This window comes from Microcaecilia unicolor, chromosome 2 (genome assembly GCF_901765095.1).
Source record: "Microcaecilia unicolor chromosome 2, aMicUni1.1, whole genome shotgun sequence".
In the NCBI taxonomy this organism is placed as follows: domain Eukaryota; kingdom Metazoa; phylum Chordata; class Amphibia; order Gymnophiona; family Siphonopidae; genus Microcaecilia; species Microcaecilia unicolor.
Window position 1 is genome coordinate 246939175 of NC_044032.1, and position 20813 is coordinate 246959987.

Below are 20813 nucleotides of genomic sequence, written 5' to 3' on the forward strand. Positions count from 1 at the left end.
GTTGAATATATGGCCTTTTATGTTCCGAACACATGTTTTTAAACCTTGTAGTGCAGGTTAATGTAATTTCACAAATATAATATTTAATTCCCCCTTTTCTTACAATTGTAAATCTTATTACCTTATAGGTAATTGGTGGAGAATAGAATATAGAATCAAAATACATATATATATTTCAACACAAGTAACATTTTTTAATGTAACATTTAATCCCTGATATGTCCTGTCTGTCCTAACTCTTAACCCTTACTTGTCCTGTCTGTCATAATTAGATTGTAAGCTCTATTGAGCATGGACTGTCTTTCTTCTATGTTTGTGCAGCGCTGCGTATGCCCTGTAGCACTATAGAAATGCTAAATAGTAGTAGTAGTAGTAGTAGTAGGTAATTCTATAAAGATGCTGCTAACAAATATGCATGTAATGACCAGAATACCGGTATATATTTGCATATGTGTTCACATGGGCATGTAAATGCCACATATCTAGAAATATGCATGAGAGCATGTATTTTACAAGTGGGTGTTCACATGGGCAGGACTCATTATACATTTAACTTTTAAACTACTATGTTACATGTATATCCCCCCAATTTAGGTGCAAGCATTTGCACAGCTGTATGGCTGCCATAACTGCTTATGCGTAAGCATATTTGTACAAAAATACCCAATTACGCTACTATTCTATAAAGAAAAGTAGGTGCCTACTTTTCTTTGTAGAATAGGCTCCACATAGATGCCCTCTAGGGCAGTGGTTCCCAAACCTGGTCCCGGAGGCATCCCAGCCAGTCAGGTTTTCAGGAGCAGGCAATAGAAAGCTTTTATTGCAACGAAAAGAAGCACAGTGGATATTTAGATTAAAATCGGTTGAACCTTGGGGACTTAATAGTTCAATTGATTGGCATGTTTTTTATTAGAATGCCTTTCTGGATGTTAGTATACCTTTAAGATGCCACAGAGGAGGAGAGTATATATCTAGTGTTGTTGGCGTCTGACGTTGTCGGCGTCATTTTGAGAACACAGTTCCGAGACTAAAGTAAGTGCACCAGGAGTTGTAGTAGTAGCCAGTACGAGTTGTTAGTTGCTTGTTAAATACTGACATGATGATGTTTTCCAGACAGTGGAAATGTACCAGCACACAGTATAGTTCCTGACGAAGCCGTTTGAGAGTGAAACAGAGGCCGCGTCAGTACTTGAGCTATTGTGAATGTTTTTGACCTAGAGTTTGTGTTTTTTTGTATTAGTTTACACCTATGACCCTCCCATTTCCACATCCCCTTTTTCAGATCACATGTACATTTTAACGCAGATCCTACACCTAAAGTTATGTACACAAATGCCAATTAAATCTAATTATGTCAATAATTGCTTGTTAAAAAGCCAGTTATTGACATTAATTAGCTTGTTATTAAATTGGGGGTGCGCCCAAATTTTGCATGCAATTTTTGGTGACTTTTATAGAATTAGGGGGAAGGTGCCTAAATTTAGGCATCCATTTATTGTATTACACTCTAGGTATCACTAATGCACAATAACTATGATTCCCCTTCCCCTCATCCCAGTGTCTATGAACACTGCCTTTTAAGTATTCCCTGACTCTGCCAACACAACTAGGGGAAGTCGGCTTAATCATTAGGGGGTCCTTTTACTAAGCTGTGGCAAAAGGGGGCCTGCACTGGCATCAGCACGTGTCTTTGAAGCGTGCTGAGGCCCCCTTTTACTGCAACAGGTAAAAAGCTGGGGGGGTTCAAGGAATGGTGGTGTGGTAAGTGAAGCACTTGCTGTGCCGCCATTTCGGGGGAAGCCCTTACCACCACCCATTGAGGTGGCGGGAGGGGTTTCACGCTAACCCAGAGATAACCAGGCAGCTTGCGGTATTTCCCAATTACCGCTGGGTAAACACCGGCACTACAAAAATAAAAATATTTTGTAGCACTGGAAATGGCACGCACTGAGGTGGGGCACTACTGCCGGACTGCTGCGGTACTTCCAGGTTAGCGAGCAGTATTGGGCTTACCGCTGCTTAATAAAAGACCCCCTAAGTAAACTAGGTCATTGCCTATGGTGGTAACTTCTGAGAGGCTGCGAAAAACAGCTGCAGTGGAAGCAAAACATTACATCCTGACAGCCAGACAATCTCAAACCACCATTAGCATATATTTTTAACTGCAGGGAAGGTGTTTAATGCTCAAATATCCCATTTACCTTGATAAACTGCCATTTATCATGATAAATGACTTTAGAAAACAAACATGTAATATTTAAAAGTGTGATATCCAGGGTGTACTAGTGAGCACAGAAAGAGATGGTAGCATAGAAAAGTAGCTCTGAAAGAGAAATTTTCAAACAAATATCTTTCCACCACAACTGAAACCTTGCTCCCACTTTTACTTTAACTAGTACCCGTAAGGGCATGTCAGGCTGAAACTCAGGGTGAGAGGAACCTATATCAGTGATTTCATTGGACATTAAGTGGGCCTTTTACAAAGGTGCGCTAGCATTTTTTAGCACGTGGTGTAAATCCCGGTGTGTAGATCTAGGTGCACTGGGCCATATTCTATAACAACAAGCGTAAATTTCAGAACACCCATGAAACTTCCATTTCCCCACCTATAACCAGTGCTTTTTTTGTGCCGGTACGCAACGGTACGGCGTACCGGCACCTTTTTTCCCCGCCCCGCCCCCTCCCCCTGCGACACTCCGGGCGAGTCCTGCACTTAGTTTTTTTTTTTTAAGACTCAAAACGCGCGAACGATGCAGCCGGCAGCAATTGAAAGAGGCTGTCTGGGCTGGCGTCTGCGTCGGAGCTTCCCTCACCCTCTGCAAGTCCCGCGAAACAGGAAGTTGTAACAACGAAGGCGGGACTCGCAGAGGGTGAGGAAAGCTCCGACGCAGACGCCAGCCCAGACAGCCTCTTTCAATCGCTGCCGGCTGCATCGTTCGCACGTTCTGAGTCTTAAAAAAAAAAACTAAGTGCAGGACTCGCCCGGAGTGTCGCGGGGGGGGGGGGAGGATTGGGGAGAGAAAGAGGGAAACCAACAGAGGGAAGGATTGGGGAGAGAGGGAAAGAGGGAAACCAACAGAGGGAAGGATTGGGGAGAGAGAGAAAGAGGGAAACCAACAGAGGGAAGAATTGGGGAGAGAGGGAAAGAGGGAAACCAACAGAGGGAAGGATTGGGGAGAGAGGGAAAGAGGGAAACCAACAGAGGGAAGGATTGGGGAAAGAGGGCAACCAACAGAGGGAAGGATTGGGGAGAGAGGGAAAGAGGGAAACCAACAGAGGGAAGGATTGGGGAGAGAGGGAAACCAACAGAGGGAAGGATTGGGGAGAGAGGGAAACCAACAGAGGGAAGGATTGGGGAGAGAGAGAAAGAGGGAAACCAACAGAGGGAAGGATTGGGGAGAGAGGGAAACCAACAGAGGGAAGGATTGGGAAGAGAGGGAAACCAACAGAGGGAAGGATTGGGGAAAGAGGGAAACCAACAGAGGGAAGGATTGGGGAGAAAGGGAAAGAGGGAAACCAACAGAGGGAAGGATTGGGGAGAGAGAGAAAGAGGGAAACCAACAGAGGGAAGGATTGGGGAGAGAGGGAAACCAACAGAGGGAAGGATTGGGGAGAGAGGGAAACCAACAGAGGGAAGGATTGGGGAGAGAGAGGGAAACCAACAGAGGGAAGGATGGGGAGAGAGAGGGAAAAACAGATGGAAGGATTGGGGAGAGAGGGGAAAAACAGATGGAAGGATGGGGAGAGAGAGGGAAAACACAGATGGAAGGATTGGGGAGAGAGGGAAAAACAGATGGAAGGATGGGGAGAGAGAGGGAAAACAGATGGAAGGATGGGGAGAGAGAGGGGGGAAACAGATGGAAGGATGGGGAGAGAGAGGGAAAACAGATGGAAGGATGGGGAGAGAGAGGGGGAAAACAGATGGAAGGATGGGGAGAGAGAGGGGGAAAAACAGATGGAAGGATGGGGAGAGAGAGAGGGAAAACGGAAGGATGGGGAAAGAAAGAGGGAAGACGCTGGATGGAAGAATGCAGAAAGAAATAGGGGAGACACTGGAAGGATGCGGAGAGAAAGCAGAGCTGCTGGATGGAAAAGGGGAATAGAGAAAGACTGGAGAATAAGAGGAAGGGGCATGGGGAGAACAAGGGTGAGGAAAAGATGAAAAGCCACAGGTAGATGAAGGAAATTAAAGAATGGATAGTAAAAATGAATTAAATCTGGACAGAGAGAGAGCCTGAAAAATATTGAAGAAAGCAAAGAAAAAGGAGACAAAAATGACAAATGGCACAGAAGAGTTAAGCGAAAACAAAGGAAAGCAGAATCACAGACTGGGACCAATATGGAAAGAAAAACAGTCACCAGACAACAAAGGTAGAAAAAAATCATTTTATTTTCATTTTAGTGTTTGTAATATGTCGAATTTGAGAATTTACATTGGCTGTCTTATTTTGAACTGGGTATACTGGAGCTGTAAGAGCTTACAGAGATTATTTATCATGAAAAAAAATCACCCTATTTTTTTTCTCCTATAGTACTAGAATATTTTCAATGATGTCTGTTTATATGCGCCATGGCTGGTATAGGGGGTGTGGTTAATGTGGGTGTGGCTATCATAGGGGTGGAGCCATATGTGGTGACCCCGCCCATAATGAGTACCGGCACCTTTTTTTCTACAAAAAAAGCACTGCCTATAACCATGCCCCTTTTTGCCTGTGCATATTAGAAGTTAGGCACACTGCATTATAGAATGCGCTTAGGGAGTTGTGCGTGTAAATCAATATATGCATCTAGCTTCTCCTACGTCAGCACGCAACTGTGGAATGCACTACCAAAAGCCATAAAAACAAAGCATGATTTGGTAGACTTCCATAAATTGCTAAAGACTAACCTGTTCAAAAAGACTTATCTAAAGGATCCTTCACAAATGACCTGATATCTAAACTTTACCAGAACAAGATAACATTGAACTCTTTTGTTATTCATATTATCACTATTGAACGTTATGCATTACCCCTTGCTCTCTAATGCCTGAAATGAATTGTTTATCTACTTACTTATAATGTATTTTATATTTTTATTTTATTTATTTTTGTTACATTTGTACCCCGCGCTTTCCCACTCATGGCAGGCTCAATGCGGCTTACATATTGTACCTGGGGCAATGGAGGGTTAAGTGACTTGCCCAGAGTCACAAGGAGCTGCCTGTGCTTGAAGTGGGAATTGAACTCAGTTCCTCAGTTCCCCAGGACCAAAGTCCACCACCCTAACCACCACTCTAAATTTCTGTACTTTAAATGTTATAATATTATGTATTTTTCATTTCGGAATGGCGATTGCCATTACTGCACAATGTAAGCCACATTGAGCCTGCAAATGGGTGGAAAAATGTGGGATACAAATTCAGCAAATAAATAAATAAATTATAAATTTTGCCAATTAGTGCTCATTATTGCTTGTTAAGAGCTGTTATCAATGCTGATTAATTTGTTAAGCCAATTAAGTTCCACGTGCTATATAATACGCTTGGATTTTGGTATGGATCTCTAGGTGCGCTAAATAGAATCCGGGGAATGGCGACTAAAGGTGCACACACAATTGAATTGATTATTGAGCCAATCTGCACCACTAATTGTTATACATCGGGCGTTCGCATCGTCCGATGAAGATTCGATTAAACAAGAATAAATCAAGAATTAAGAATGAGGTTTTAACAGCGCCCCTGGTGTCTCATTGGATTGAAAAAAAAAAACCAAGCATTTGATTTCAGATATGAGGTGGAGAATCATAGATAAAATTGAGATGTGATGGGACGGTAGCAGCTGTGAACAACTTCTCAATTATAAAGAGTTTGACGGTGCTGGAAGAAGAGGGTGACCAACTAAGAGTTTAAGAACATAAGGAAGTTGGTTGAGATACCCAGGATACCTAAATTGCATGAGACTGATGAATCTAAGGAAAGATAAGAACTATTTTGCAGCAATTACTATTCGTGACAGCCAGGAGGAGCTGTAAATAGGAAAGCCACATTGCACTATTGCTTAAATACTGTGGATCAATATGAGATCACATGGACATGAGCAGCAAGTGCACGTTTAACAGAAGAATAGTATTGGAGTTTGCACCACAACAGTGGTGCAGCATCATTGGTGGAATTAGAGAACTTATATATTGGAACACTTCACTGTTGAAAAAAACTGCTAGAGAGATAATATACAGTGTTGGAAGTATATCTCTGTCAATCGTGCACAATTTGGTATCATTGTTATTGCATAAAATTGTATATGTTGAATGAGATGCATAAATGTAGTGTGGAATGAATAGTCATAGTATGAGTGTTGAAGGTTAGATGGATATGGTGATGGAAAATTGTTAAAAATAGATCAATATTATAAGTGAATAATAAAAACTCAAAATTTTTATAAAATAGGGGTGGTTACTTTCGGGAGATATAATTATAAAGAGCAGAGATGGATTTTTTCACTAAAATCAGTAGCTCCCATGAGCTTGAATTTAGAGCTTGATAGGGCTTCTTTAATCTCACATGTTAGTGTCTGATTGGTGCTGAAGTGTTTTGCATTTTGCTTTTTCAGATTATGGTTCCTTTTGGGATAAAAGCTATGAAAAAAGAAATTCCCTGAGGTTTTTTTTTTATAATATCATTTTTAAACAATATAATATTGTGATTCTACTTATTTATCGCTTTTCTGCAGGAGATCCACTGATGCAGAGTCAAAGCATGGTCCATGTCGGTGGGTCAAAATAATACAATAAAAGGACTCAAATTTATGAAAAGTCTACAATTGTTTATAAACATATATTAATTGTATCAACACTAGGCTATGAACTTGACTGTGAAATAGTTCAACTTTAGGCGGAATAAGTTCTCAATGTGAAATTAAAGACGTTTATTTAAGATGACTTGACATGGTACCATGTTTCGGCACACACGTGCCTGCCTCAGGAGTCTTGATGTGTTTATTTAACAATCACATCTATCCTTGGCTATATGCCTTGCAAAATAAACATAAGCTGGTCTTTAAAAAGACCATTGGTGAGTGAAAAAAAGTATGGATAGCATGTGAAGTGATGCCGTTATGCTGAAAAAAATGCACTGCATTTAGAAGGGAGTGACTTGCCTTGTCTTGCCTAACCCTGCCTGCCTTTCCTTATTTGGCCTGTCCTATCTCCAGCCCTTGTCTCTACGTTCCTGTCTCTAGCCCTTCCCTCATAAAGGGTGAATCCCCCCAAAAAAGCAAACACAAAAGTGAACATCTCATATTCTCATTACATAGAGATTTACTTGTTTAGTTCACTCAGATCATTGTATTGTATGAAACATGACTCCCTTGTTATAATATCTTTAATGTCTGGAGTCTGGAAGTACACCATAGGTGGGTGTGTGTGCCCTAGAGCAAATATGCATATGCAAAGAGAAAGTACAGCAAACACATTGAGCAAATAATTACAAATTCAATAGTGCACCCAGCATTCAAAGTTGATCTTCCATGGCTTTAGTTAGACAAAGAGTACACGTGATACTATCCTGCTTATAATCGAAAGAGAAAAACGCCCAAGAGCCGACCTAAATCGGGAGATGGACGTTAATCTCACAAAAACGAGTAAATCCATATAATCGAAAGCAATGTTTCAGTGCGTCCGTGTCGCTCGTACGTGGACGTAAAAACGCCCAAATAAGAGGCGTGTCGGGGGCGTGTTAGGGGCGGTGATACGACGTGGACGGGTACAACGTATAACGAATAGCGAAATGGCTCTGGTTGAGCGGGAAGATGGGCGTAATATGATGGACCCGAAATAAAAGCGACCAGAGCAAGGGGGAAAGCGTCTTTAGACTCATTAGCGATTGTGTGTAGTTGGAGAGTGGCGATATTGTTGGTGGAAGAGCTGAAGTGGTGGTTGCAGAGAGAAAGCCGAGCGTGTTCAGTACCTGTGACGGTCGTCTGTGTGCCCTGCCTCTTTTTGTGTCTTACCCTTTCACCGTTCCTTACTCCTACTCCTTTGCTCTATCGCCCCTTCCCCTCCCCCTCCCCCTCCCCCTCCCCATTCACTCTTCCCACGTGTATACTGTATTCCCTGACCTCCGTTTGTCTCTGTGTGCCTGTACTGTTTGGCGAGTGAGTGGCCAGAGGGGCGTGGTGGCTGGAAGTGACAGATCTGTGTGTGTTGCTTTTTGACTACTAGTCCTAATACTTGCACTGGTGGTGGGGATATGGATGCACTTAATGCACTTGTGGCATTCATGCTACACGAAGAGGCCACCCACCGCAGGAGGTATTCACGGCCCCGAGTGTTTAGGCCCCGCACCACCTTCCTACAACTCACTGACCAGCAGTGTCTAACAAGGTTCAGGTTTGATAGGGCCACCATTCGTCAGCTGTGTGAGCAGCTGAAACCCCTCCTTCAGCCCCAGACACGTAGGAATAACCCCATCCCTGCCCACCTCAAAATCACTTCCGCTCTCTCTGTCCTGGGCACTGGCAGTTTTCAATCCGTATTAGCTGCTAACACAGGCCTCACCCAGGCTTCTATTTCACACTGTCTCACCCAGTTCCTGGATGCCTTCATAACTCACACCTCACACTACATCACTTTCCCCACCACCCCCCAGGCTCTGCACAACAACATGGCCGCCTTCTATGCTGTTGCTAGATTCCCCTCGGTCATCGGTGTGATAGACTGCACACACATAGCCCTCAGACCCCCCCGGGCACACGAAGCCACCTACAGAAATAGGAAGGCATTTCATTCTATGAACATGCAAGTTGTATGTGATGCCCAGGGGGAGATATTAGACGTGTGTGCCAGGTACCCCGGCTCCAGCCACGATGCCTACATCCTACAGCACTCGGGCATCTTCCGCAGGTTCGAGCGAGGGGAGTTCACTGGTGGATGGCTACTAGGTAAGTGCAACATGCATGTACCACCCATACTAGACCTCCTCCACTGGGCAACCCTCCGCCCTGGCTTCCTCCACCACAACCCACTATCCAAATCCCCCCCGCCCCCCCTGTACCTGCTCCAAGCGATACACACTCATCTATCTCATTCTGCTTTTCTGCAAAGGTGACCGAGGCTACCCGCAGAGGACATGGCTTATGACCCCCCTGATCCACCCACAACCAGGGCCAGAAGAAACCTACAACAGGAAACATCGCAGCACCCGGGGGATCATTGAGCGCACCTTTGGTTTATTGAAAAACCGCTTCCGCTGTCTGGACCGGTCTGGAGGAGAGCTGCTCTACAGTCCACAAAAGGTGGCCAAGATCTTTGTGGCGTGCTGTATGTTACACAATTTGGCCCAGCGCAGAGGACAGCCTCTCCCAGAGGAGCCACAGCCACCACCAGAAGAGGCCCCAGATGAGCTGGAAGAGGAGCCCCCTCCACCCCCAGCCCACAGAGCAGAGCTCAATGCCTACCAGCTTGGTGTAAGAGCAAGACAAAGACTCATTGAAACAAGTTTTAGGTGAATGTAAGTGAGCATTTATTATTTACATACAGTGCATATGTGTTTGGTCAACCCCACCACCACCACCACCACCCCCCTCCCTCCCACACCCACCCCCCTCCCACCAACCCTCACCCTACAGCATGTCCCATCATTTTCCCCTTCCCTTCCCCCGTCCCCTCCTACCCCTCCCACGCCCTTCCTTTGCAGCTGGTGCTGCACGGGAAGTCTCTTCCCCCTCTTCGGAGCTGCTGCTCCCAGTGTCCTCCTCCCTATCCCCACGGCAGCCTGCGGCTTCGGCTGCACCGTGGAAATCGGGCCACCTTCTTGGTTGTAGTGGTCTGGCCACAGGACCCAGAATGGGAGCAGCAGGAGTGGGTGCGGAGGCTGAGGAGCGCAATGCCCACCTCTTAGCTGGTGGTGGTTGCTGGTGGTCAGTGGAGGAGGAGGTTGATGGCAGGGGCTGCTCCAGCAGCACGGGGGCTGGAGTAGGCGCGGTGCCCTGAGGGTGCAGGTGTTGGATGCTCTGCTCCAGCCGTCTCAGTTGCTGGAGCACCTCCTGGTGGCCTTCACGTTGCGCCTGGAGGAGTTCTTGGTGTGCTCGCTGCTGTGCCTCCAGTGCTTGGCGCTGCAGCTCCAGTTTCTGCTGGCGGTACTCCTCCAAGCGCACGTTGTGGCGGAGTAGTTCCGTGGCCAGCCGCAGGAGTTGCCTCCTTTGGGCGGATGGCCTCTGGCGGGGAGCTGGGCCCTCCTCCTCCTCACCAAAGTCCTCCGGTGCTGGAGGTGCGGCCTCTGCTGGTGCAGGTGGTGGTGGTGGTGGTGGCAGAGCCTGGACAGCTGGTGCAGGTGGTGGTGGTGGTGGTGGTGGCAGAGGCTGGACAGCCGGTGCAGGTGGTGGTGGTGGTGCTGGCAGAGGCTGGACAGCCGGTGCAGGTGGTGGTGGTGCTGGCAGAGGCTGGACAGCCGGTGCAGGTGGTGGTGGTGGTGCTGGCAGAGGCTGGACAGCTGGTGGTGGTAGAGGCTGGACAGCTGGTGCAGGTGGTGGTGGACGCGGAGGATGCACAGCTGGTGCAGGTGGTGGCGGCTGGACTGCTGGTGCTGCAGGCTGTGGAGGTTGAGGCTGGACAGATGGTGTAGGGCGTTGGCCTTGCAGGCCACTAGGGCCAGCCTCCTCTGAGTCTTCACCTGTATAGCACAAGAGTGAGGAATAGTGTTGGTGCAAATAACCCACTTTTGTCTTTCAGCATTCATATACATTGGTATGTCCCCCAACCTGATGACCCAGCAAAGAGATGGTGAGGAGAAATGGAATTGACACGGGTACGAAAGAGAGAGGCCCGCAGGCAGCTGGGTAGAGGTGGTGGATGAGCAGCCAAGAGAAGGACACCACTCACAACGTTGTGCACAAGCTGTTAGTTGTATAATTGTTAAATTGAACAACATTGCAGCATGTGTTGTGTTACTACTGACTTGCTAAACTGCATAGAACTGCTTTATGACCCCCATTACAGGCTCCTTCAGTTGAATGCATGTGGCCCACACTCAGTAGAGCACAGAGGTCACAGGAGGAACTAGGCACAGTTTGGTAATGGGAAAATAGGAGGGAGTAGTAGGGAAGGACGGCCCCCAGAGTTCTGCCACAGTAGTAACCTACACACACCCATAGGAGCCAACTGGAAAGTAGTATTGGGGGTGCTAAGCCCAGTGACCAACACTCCTCCCTGCACAGCTACATGATCTTTCCTCAATATTGGGGGTGCTCTCACACACACACAGCACCCACCCTGTCTGCTTGCTCCTATAACACACATGACCACTACCACTACTCAAATAGAGCTTACAATTAATTCTATAAATATGGGCACACAGGACAAGTAAGAGGAAACCCAATGACAACGGTAGGGATAGGGAGTAAGGGTAGAGAGCTAGTGAGTAGGGGTTACCAGGTCACAACAGCATCATAAAGGTGGCCTGTTAATATACAGAAAGACAGCCAGAGATACTCCCCCCCCATCCCCACCCACACCCACACCCACCTCCCTCCTCCTGCCCCCCACTCCTCACCTCCCTCCCCCTGACCCCAACTTCTATAACACAAGTGTACTGCAGCACAACAGATACCCCAACTGCATAATGAAACACCTACCTGAGTCCTCAGCCTGGCCCGAGGTGTCCATGGAGCCAATCCCGTGGATGCCCTCCTGGGGTAGGAGGGAGTACACCATCAGCTCCATTGGTGTAAGATTGGCAGTGTCATTGCCTGGGGGATTGGCCCCTGCCTTCCTGCGAACATCCCTCCTCAGCTTCCGCCACTTCCTCTTGCAGTCCTCCACGTCTCTCCCAGCATGGAAGACAGCATTCAGGCTGTCCCGTACTGCCTCCCATTCCCGCTGCTTTACTGTTGCTGCCAGCCTCTGCCCTGTGGGAGCAAACAGACTCCGGTGCCGCTGTACAATTTCTTGTACCAGGAGCTCCACCTCTGCCTCGAGAAAATTACCCTTCCGGGTCGGCGGCATGCGTGGTGGCATTGTACCAATGGTGTTTTCGAAAATACGGAGTGGGCGTTTATATAGGCGCCAAGAACGCCCATTGAGACGGGGGAATAGGCGTTTCTGATTTGGGCGCTACTTTTTCAATTATACACATAATTCCTAAGCGTGCCCAGCTCAGATAGCGATTAGGAACACATGCTTTCGATTATGAGTAGATAAGTATGGGCGTCTCCACCTGCCTTCCCTTTCTTCATTGCCATTTTACCTGCCATTTCCTGCACTGAGACCTTGCCGGTTGTTCGTAATAATCATTTACAGGGTTTTACCCTCACTTAGCATGCTTGGGTACACCTGTGTATTTAGGGGGGGGGGGGGGGGGAATAATTGTTGGCCCTCAGCCACCACGCCTTCCGTTTCCTGTCTTCCACATCGCCTGATGCTCCCTTCCTTTCTCCCATTCTCTCTGCCTGGTTGTAGCAGGCAGTGTGTGGGGGCCACGAATTTGCTACACTCACCCCAAATCAAGCACCCCTCGGTAAGGGTCATTTCAATCAGGGAGATGTGCAGCTAATGTTCCAGAAGATAAAAGGCGCACTACACAGTCTTGAAACAGACGTTCATGGTAAGCTCTCGTTTGTCTGCCACCTCTTCTCTTTGTGCTCATAGTCAAGGAGTGTGCATTCACTCTATGTATGTAGTCTGGAGTCAGATGTTAGGTAGCTCTGTTTTCACCAGGTTCCTGTGCACTGTACTGTGGGGTTGGCAGGTCCTCAGTGGTGTGGGCCAGCTGTTGGAGGTGCTGTATTGGTTCCCGGTAGCTTCCATCTTCCTTGTTTATGTGGTGTACCCCAGTCCCCATTTATGAAGTGGCCACCCATTCTCAAGGTCCATAGGCGGGGGAGGGGAGAATGATTAATGCAATGGATGTGTATAGCACTTTATGCAACACCTTCCTAAATTGCTCCATAGGTAGTAGGGTAGGGAACATGCACATTACATTGTTTTTAATCGGTAGCCTGGACAAAATGATCGAGGTGGCTACAGGTAGTGCCACTGAGGCCTATGACGTGGTGGTGAGGGAAAGGGGTGTGTGTACAGGTACCAACCCAAAGTAACTGGTGGTGGATAAAGCCTGGTGGCTGCTGTGGCCTAGTGGTTAGAGCACCAGCCTTATAATCATAAGGTTGCTGGTTCAAATCCCACCTAAGGCAAGTCACTTCAGAGACAAAGTTGGACACAAACCCAGAATACTTGAATGTAACACACCTTGGTTCACTACTGGAGAAAGTGTGATCACACCTGCAAATAATGAGCACCATTGTTATTTGTGCCCTTCCCTAACACAAGTATTACATTGCAACTGTGATGAAGTAACCATCCATCTATTGGGTTTCCCATTGTTTCCCTTTTGCTCCTCAGCATTATATACCATAGCTGATGTATTCAATGTGAAAATATGAGCCAGCTGTTTGTAGGTCCTTCTTGGGCCCCCCCCCCCCCACCCCACCAATGTGGCTTGTGGGTAAAGATATGTGTCCATCAGACAGCAAACACTGTGTATGTGGTACCTGGAGTTATGTGGAAGTGTGTACCTGGCAGATCACACGTGGTACACTATTAATCTCTTATTGATGGCACTCTGTAATGTGGGTCAGTATGGTGGAGGGGAGGGAGGGAGGAAGGGAGAGAGAGATGCTGGCTGGCCATTTTATTAATGAACACAAATATCCATCCAGCCTCCCCGGCCCAACCCCCCTGCACATATGGGCCATGCAGGTTGGAATGAACAGGTGGCGTTCTGTCTGGCCAACATTCTCAGACATACATCACCTTCTCATTCACACAGCACATTTAATGCTATGCATATTGCTGCCTCCTTCCTCTCAACTCAACAGCACCATTTGGTGATATGTAATGCACAAGGGAGACAAACACACACACACACACACCCTGATAGTTATATTATAACAAAAATTTATTTGCCCCCCATCCCCACCCCCACCCCTACAAAATAACCCCAACAATGCCCTCCTCCCCCCCACAACTCCCCACACACCCCAACAATTCCCTCCCCCACCCCCCACAGAACCCCCAACATTTCCCTCCCCCCACACACACAACCCCAACAATTCCCTCCCTCCCTCCCCCCACACACACAACACCAACAGGCCCCCCTATTTAAATTAAGGGCGGCCACGCCCTCTTAGTAAGGCCCTCTGTAGCAGGGCAATGAGCAGCCCCAGCAGTACCCTTAGTGGGCCCTGGAGCTGCTCATTGCCCTGCCGTAGGGCTGTCACCTCCTGCAGCAGCTGGTGCTGGCCAACTATAATCTGCTGCTGGCCATCTACCAGCTGCTGCAGGAGGCGCACTACAGTCGCTGGCCCAAAGGCTGGAGGTGGGCCAGGGGACATGGATGATGGCCCAGGGGATGGAGGTGGGCCAGGGGACACAGAAGCTGGCCCAGGGGATGGAGGTGGGCCAGGGGACACAGAAGCTGGCCCAGGGGATGGAGGTGGGCCAGGCGATGGCGCTGCAGGTGGGGAGGGAGAGCCCTCATAAGGAGCTGCAGGTGGGGAGGGGTCCTCACGAATGTCTATGATGAGGACTCCCTCCTCCGAGTCCTCCTCCTCCTCTTCTCCCTGGTGGGCCGCCTCCTGGCCTGGCTGCTGCTCCTCCTCCTCCTCCATGTGCCCCTCCTCCTGCTCCTCCTCCTCCTCCTGCTCCTCCTCCTCCTCCTGCTCCTCCTCCTCCTGGAGGTGGTGGCCCTCCTCATCTTCCCGCTCGGCTTCCTGCTGGTGGAGCCCTGTGTATGTAAAAGGAGTGTGATTGAGATCAGTGCATACAACATGGCTTGCATAGTGCAGTAGCTGGGTGGCGTGAGGCAGGGGATGGGGCAGGGTGTGGTAAGGCGTAGCCTATGCCCATGGGGAATGAGCTGCATCAGATGACATGACACAGAACCCTGGACCCTCCTCTGATACACACCACGCAGGACATGTTGCCATACCAAATTCATTGCTGACCAGCATGTTTGCATTGTGAGATGCAACGAGGGGTTGATGGGCAGTTGTTGTAGGAGTTATTGGGGGGGGGGGGCAGTGGGAAGGGTGTTGAGCACAATTCTTTTATGTGAGTTAGGCCATAACATGCAGTAAAAGTAGGGCCTCAGGCAACTGTACCAGGACACACTAATCAGCCACCACAGTAAGGGGAATAGTAAAGTGTGGCATATCATCTCATTCATCTCGGGGGGGATGGTCGGACGTTGCAAGCACGCTCATGGGAGAACCCCTGCAACCTGCATCCTTGATCTGGGACAGATATGGTATTACTAGGTGGCTATTAGGCACATGGGAAGTGATATTGTACAACACATTTGCTTTATTCATAAAATGTATGTAGTAATCTGTACAGGTGTCCTGTTTTTCAAAATACTTACGGCGAGCCCTGAGGTGCCTTCGCACCGCCCGAATGACGTCGGGCCTCTCCCGCCTCACCCTGCGGAACCGCCTCCGCAGGGACTCGAGGTCCCGGTGGACTCCAAAGCGTCTGTAAGATATAAGTTTGGAGAGCAGGGGTCAGGGGTGTTGGTCCTTTTTGTCCCCTGCACACATTCATTTGCTATTCACATACCAGAGAGAGAGGGTCTACAGTGTTGGGGGGGGGGGGGGGCACCTCCATTGGTAGTGAATCATAGGAGCCACCTTTTTTCCATTTTGGGGGGTGGAACCCCCAGTGGAGATGACCCCTCCCTCCATACATATTTGATATTGGGGGGTGGGGTGGTGAAGCACCCACAGCAGCCACCGAGTTGGTTCCTATGCAGATGATGCCAGAGAGGTGGCCATGAGGCCAGACAGTACCGTTTGTATACATTATAATGTATGCTTGTTAAACTACTTTATATGTGTTATCATGACCATGTTATAAAGTATGGTATAGGTTTCATTGGTCTCATGCTTCCACTATTCAGAGGCTCCAAAGAGGGGTTGGAAAATGTGGCCTTCACATAACTAACGAAATTGTCACATAACACTAATAGAATAGTCACATACCTAACCTAACGAAATACATTCTTGTAGGGATGTGGGAATGGTGGTCGTTTCAATAACATACAAATTATTGGTGATTGTGCATGTTCCTATATTACTCATGATCCTTGCATGGACACTCCAGTTACTGCTGGTAACATTGATGACGGAGCTGTTATATGTGTAGGTACAGGAGGGGAGGGGGGTTGGGCCATAACCTTACCTCTCTAATCTTTCCCGGATGCGGGACCAGGCTCGCATGGCCTGCAGCCTGGGGGGCAGGTGGTGGTGCTGGATGAAAAGGCGATGGCGGTGCCTTAGGCAGAGCCGGACAAGCAGCAGGCTCTCCTCTTGTCCAAAATTTGGCTCCCTGCGTTGTGCCATTTTTCCACGTGTTGGAAAAGAAGTGCCTTATATAGACGACCTTGCGTGAGGGACGTCGTTTCATGCACAGCTCCATATATGGATGACCATTCCATATATGGCCCCTATCAGCACGTGGACGCCCTCGTAAGCATAGACGTCTTTGACGTGCACATGCCTGCAGGAGTGTGAAACGTGCCTTCTATAGATGAGTATGACGCACCCCACCCGACCCTTTTCACATATACACAATATACATTTACTGCATGTTCAGTAGGTGTACAGTGCATGCAGATCCGCACATTTAGATGGGCACATATGATGAATGTATGGGTGGAGCAGCATGATATGTCTGTAGTTGACACATATATGCGTTCCTCATATATTTCCGTACCTGGATGGCCTGAACAACATGTACTGTACTTGCGATACACCTATGTACATTATTTTACACACCACGTGATTTGGTCGTTTGCACCTGCAATAGTCGACCGTGTTAGGGCGCCCAATTTAGTCACGCTTATGCGCTCGTCATTTGATTGTTTTCTTACAGGGATAATCGATTGTCGAAAAACGCCCACACTATTTTTCCATTATACAGGTCTATTTTTGGACGTTATCGTAAGAACGCCCTAATTCGTACTTGGACGATCTTTCCATTTTGCCCCTCCTTATCATTTATACTCAGGGCCTTCATTTTACCATAATTCTCTAGCTGGAGAAGCAACCATGACCACACTTCCATGCTGTTCACCGCTGTTCTGTACTATCCAACCCTATTGCTGCTGCTATTCACTTCCTTTCTCTCTTGGATTGGATTAATTTACATCTTGCCAGTGGAACTTACAGGAAGTTGCTGGATGGATTCAGTTTTCCTCCTCCAACAGTGACAGGTTAACTTCCACATGCTAGACCTCTGAGATGCCTCTGATGCAGCTAGAGTGAGAGACTCAGGGATGTTAATTTACTCACTTCCAGGCTTAAGATTTTGGGACAGTCCTGGAATACTGTCCACCCCATCCTGTTGCATTATGGGATTTGTAGCACTTATTTCAATGGGCATGATCAGGCACAACACATCACACACTGCTTTGGGTTGTAACTTCAAAACTGGGGCTGACCAAAAACTCGGCAACCTGGAAATGGGTAATTTGGTATGTCTGGAGATAGAGAGCCGAGATATATACTAGAGGTAGTATGGGGAACAAGGCTTTAGCAACCACTGAAGGAGTCACTGATTTCCTGGGACCAGTGGCGTAGTCAGATCTGAATTTTTGGGTGGGCCCAGAGCTAATATGGATGGACACTTTGTATACAGGTGTGAGTAGTGTTTCGTGGGATACTACAAAATAGCCCTGCATCAACATAAGCCACATACATACTTAAAAGGAAAAAATGATAAATATAATTACATTATCCCATATCTTAAACTTGACCAGATATATGTCTACTATAATGGCAAACATCTCAACACATGTGACAGGATCCTGCAATATAATTACAGCAATGGCATATATCCTTCAAACTTTGCTTTAAAACAAAAGTAAACACCTGATTAAGCAAAACAGGTAAATACCTTACATTTTCCAAAAATGTTAATCTTTGTCTATTCTTCAACACATCAAAAAAACCGCATGAAGCAAAGCCCCAGATTTCTCACTGATGAGAAGAAAAATCCTACTGTCAACACTAAGATTTTTTTCCCATCTGCTGTGGAATCTGTAGCATAAAGAACATAGCTAGAATGTTTCCTTTTACAGCTTTCCATAGGGAAAATGTATTGAAATTCTGGTAGCACCTCAATAATAGCAACACAAAATCCCTTCACTGCCAGGTACAGTACTTTGTGAAGTAACAGTAAATCCTAAAAAGAAGCTTCTTAGAGCCTGTATCGCAAACCTTAATACCAATTCTGAACACGAATACCAATAACTTTACCTTTAAAAAGACAGCAGTGAATATACACAACAGCAATGCGCATCCCATTGGAAAAGCTAGACAAGTCAGACTCATAGATCCCCACACAAATCACATATCAGCAGAATCTCTCACCTGCTCGTTCACAGGCAGAACACAAACCAACCATCATCAGTTACAGAATAAGGACCAAAAATTAGAAATTGTCCCATAGCTCGGCATCAGCCCTGCCCGACCCTTCCCTTCTTCACCATCCATCCCCATAGCCTTCCCTTCCCTACCATCTGTCCTACTCTCTACCTATCCTCCCCAGGGGCATATCTGGAATCCGGCGGTAGGGGGGGCCAGAGCCAGAGAGGGGGGCACATTTTTGCCTCCCTTCCCCCCCCCCCGCCGCCGCCTCTCTCCACCCCCTCCCCGCCGTCAACCCTCCCCCGCTGCTTACTTTTGCTGGCGGGGGCCCCCAACCCCCGCCAGCTGAGGTCCGACCCGCAGCCTTCATATTTCGTCTTCCTCCGACTCCTCCGTGGCCATGCTGCAAGGAAGTAATGCTGCAGTGCTGATTCGTTGAATCCAGTTCGGAGTCTGACGTCGCAGCATGTTGTACGCGCGTACAACGTGCTGCGACGTCAGACTCCGAACTGGATTCAACGAATTAGCACTGCAGCGTTACTTCCTTGCAGCATGGCCACAGAGGAAGACGAAATATGAAGACTTCGGGTCGGACCTCGGCTGGCGGGGGTTGGGGCCCCCCGCCAGCAAAAGTAAGCAGCGGGGGAGGGTTGACGGCGGGGAGGGGGGCGAGGACGAAATCTGCGGGGGCCCAGGCCCCTGTGGCCCCACGCAGATACGCCCCTGATCCTCCCATAGTCTGGCATCTCCTCTGCCCATCCCAGTCTTCCACCAACATCCCACCTACATTAAATGTTTTAAAAATATATATTTTAACCTAGGCACTGCAGAGACCATCCCCATCCAAAACCCAGCAATATGAACAAAAATACAACTTTTTTTTTCATTTTAAACTAGGTACTGATCCTACCCCCACCAATAAACCCAACATTAAAATTTATTGTTGATGGGTTTCTGAGTGAGAGTTGGCTTTTCACTGCCTAGAGAAAAAAAAGGGTATATTTAACGATTAAATAAATATACCTTTTTCCCCTAGGTATTGAAGAGTCCACCTCCACCCAGAAGCCCAGAACCAGCATTATACTGTAGATACTTACAAAAGAACAACCCAAAAAACCATTTGTTTTACCAGGGCAGGTGCAGACTCAAAGAGCACTGCAGTGTGCTCCATGTGCTGGCTCTGTGCCTATCTGGGGCCGTGGAGGCGTACAGATGCCTGAGGGACTCAACCAAAGAAGGCAGATCGAACAGGGAGCAAGTCGAAGCGAGTGCCCAATAACCTCTCTGTTTCTGTGCAGCGCTGGCATCTGTGCTGGATATGGGTGAATGGAGGGGGGTAGGGGAGAGAGGAACATAGATGGGAGGGCAGGGTTCAGGGAGAGAGGGGAATTGCTGGATAGGGATGAATGGAGGGGGCAGGGGAGAGAGGAGGAGCATGGATGGACATGGATGGGAGGACAGGGCCCAGGGAGAGAGGGGAATTGCTGGATATGGATGAATGGAGGGGGCAGGGGAGAGAGGAGCATGGATGAACATGGATGGGAGGACTGGGCCCAGAGAGAGAGGAGAAATTGCTGGATATAATACTCAAGGTATGGTCACACCATGAAGTGATACAGAGGCATTATAGTATTCTTGGTCTTATTTTCTATCCCTATCCTAAAAATTCCAAGCATCCTGTTTGCTTTTTTGGCCGTTGCCTCACACTTGGAAGATTTCAGCATGTTGTGTATGATGACACTTAGATCTTTTTCTTGAGTGCTGACTCCTAAGGTGGATCTTAGCATCAAGTAATTATGATTTGGATTATCCTTCCCAATGTGCATCACTTTGCATTTGTCTACATTACATTTCATTTGCCATTTGGATGCCCAGTCTTCCAACTTCCTAAGGCCTTCCTGCAATTTTTCACAATCTGTATGCATTTTAACAACTTTGAATAGTTTTGTGTTGTCTGCAAATTTAATCACCTCACTCATCGATTATTTCCAGATCATTAATAAATATGTTAAATAGCACCAGTCCCTGAACAGATGCTATGGCACTCCACTATTCACCCTCCTTCAACCAGTTCCTAATCCACAACAGAACATTGCCTCCTATCCCATGAATCCTAAATTTTCTCAGTAGTCTCATGAGGGACTTTGTCAAACGCTTTCTGAAAATCTATGTATACTACATAGACTGGCTCACCTTCATCCACATGTTTATTCACACATTCAAAGAAATGAAGCAAATTGGTGAGGCTGAATCCATGTTGACTCTGGCCTATTAGACCATGTTTGTCTATATGTTCAGTGCTTTTATTCTTTATAGTAGTTTCCACTATTTTGCCCGGTACCAACATCAGGCTTATTCTATATCTAACACTAGCACAAAATCCTAATGATTCTCTAACTGATCACAGTATATCTC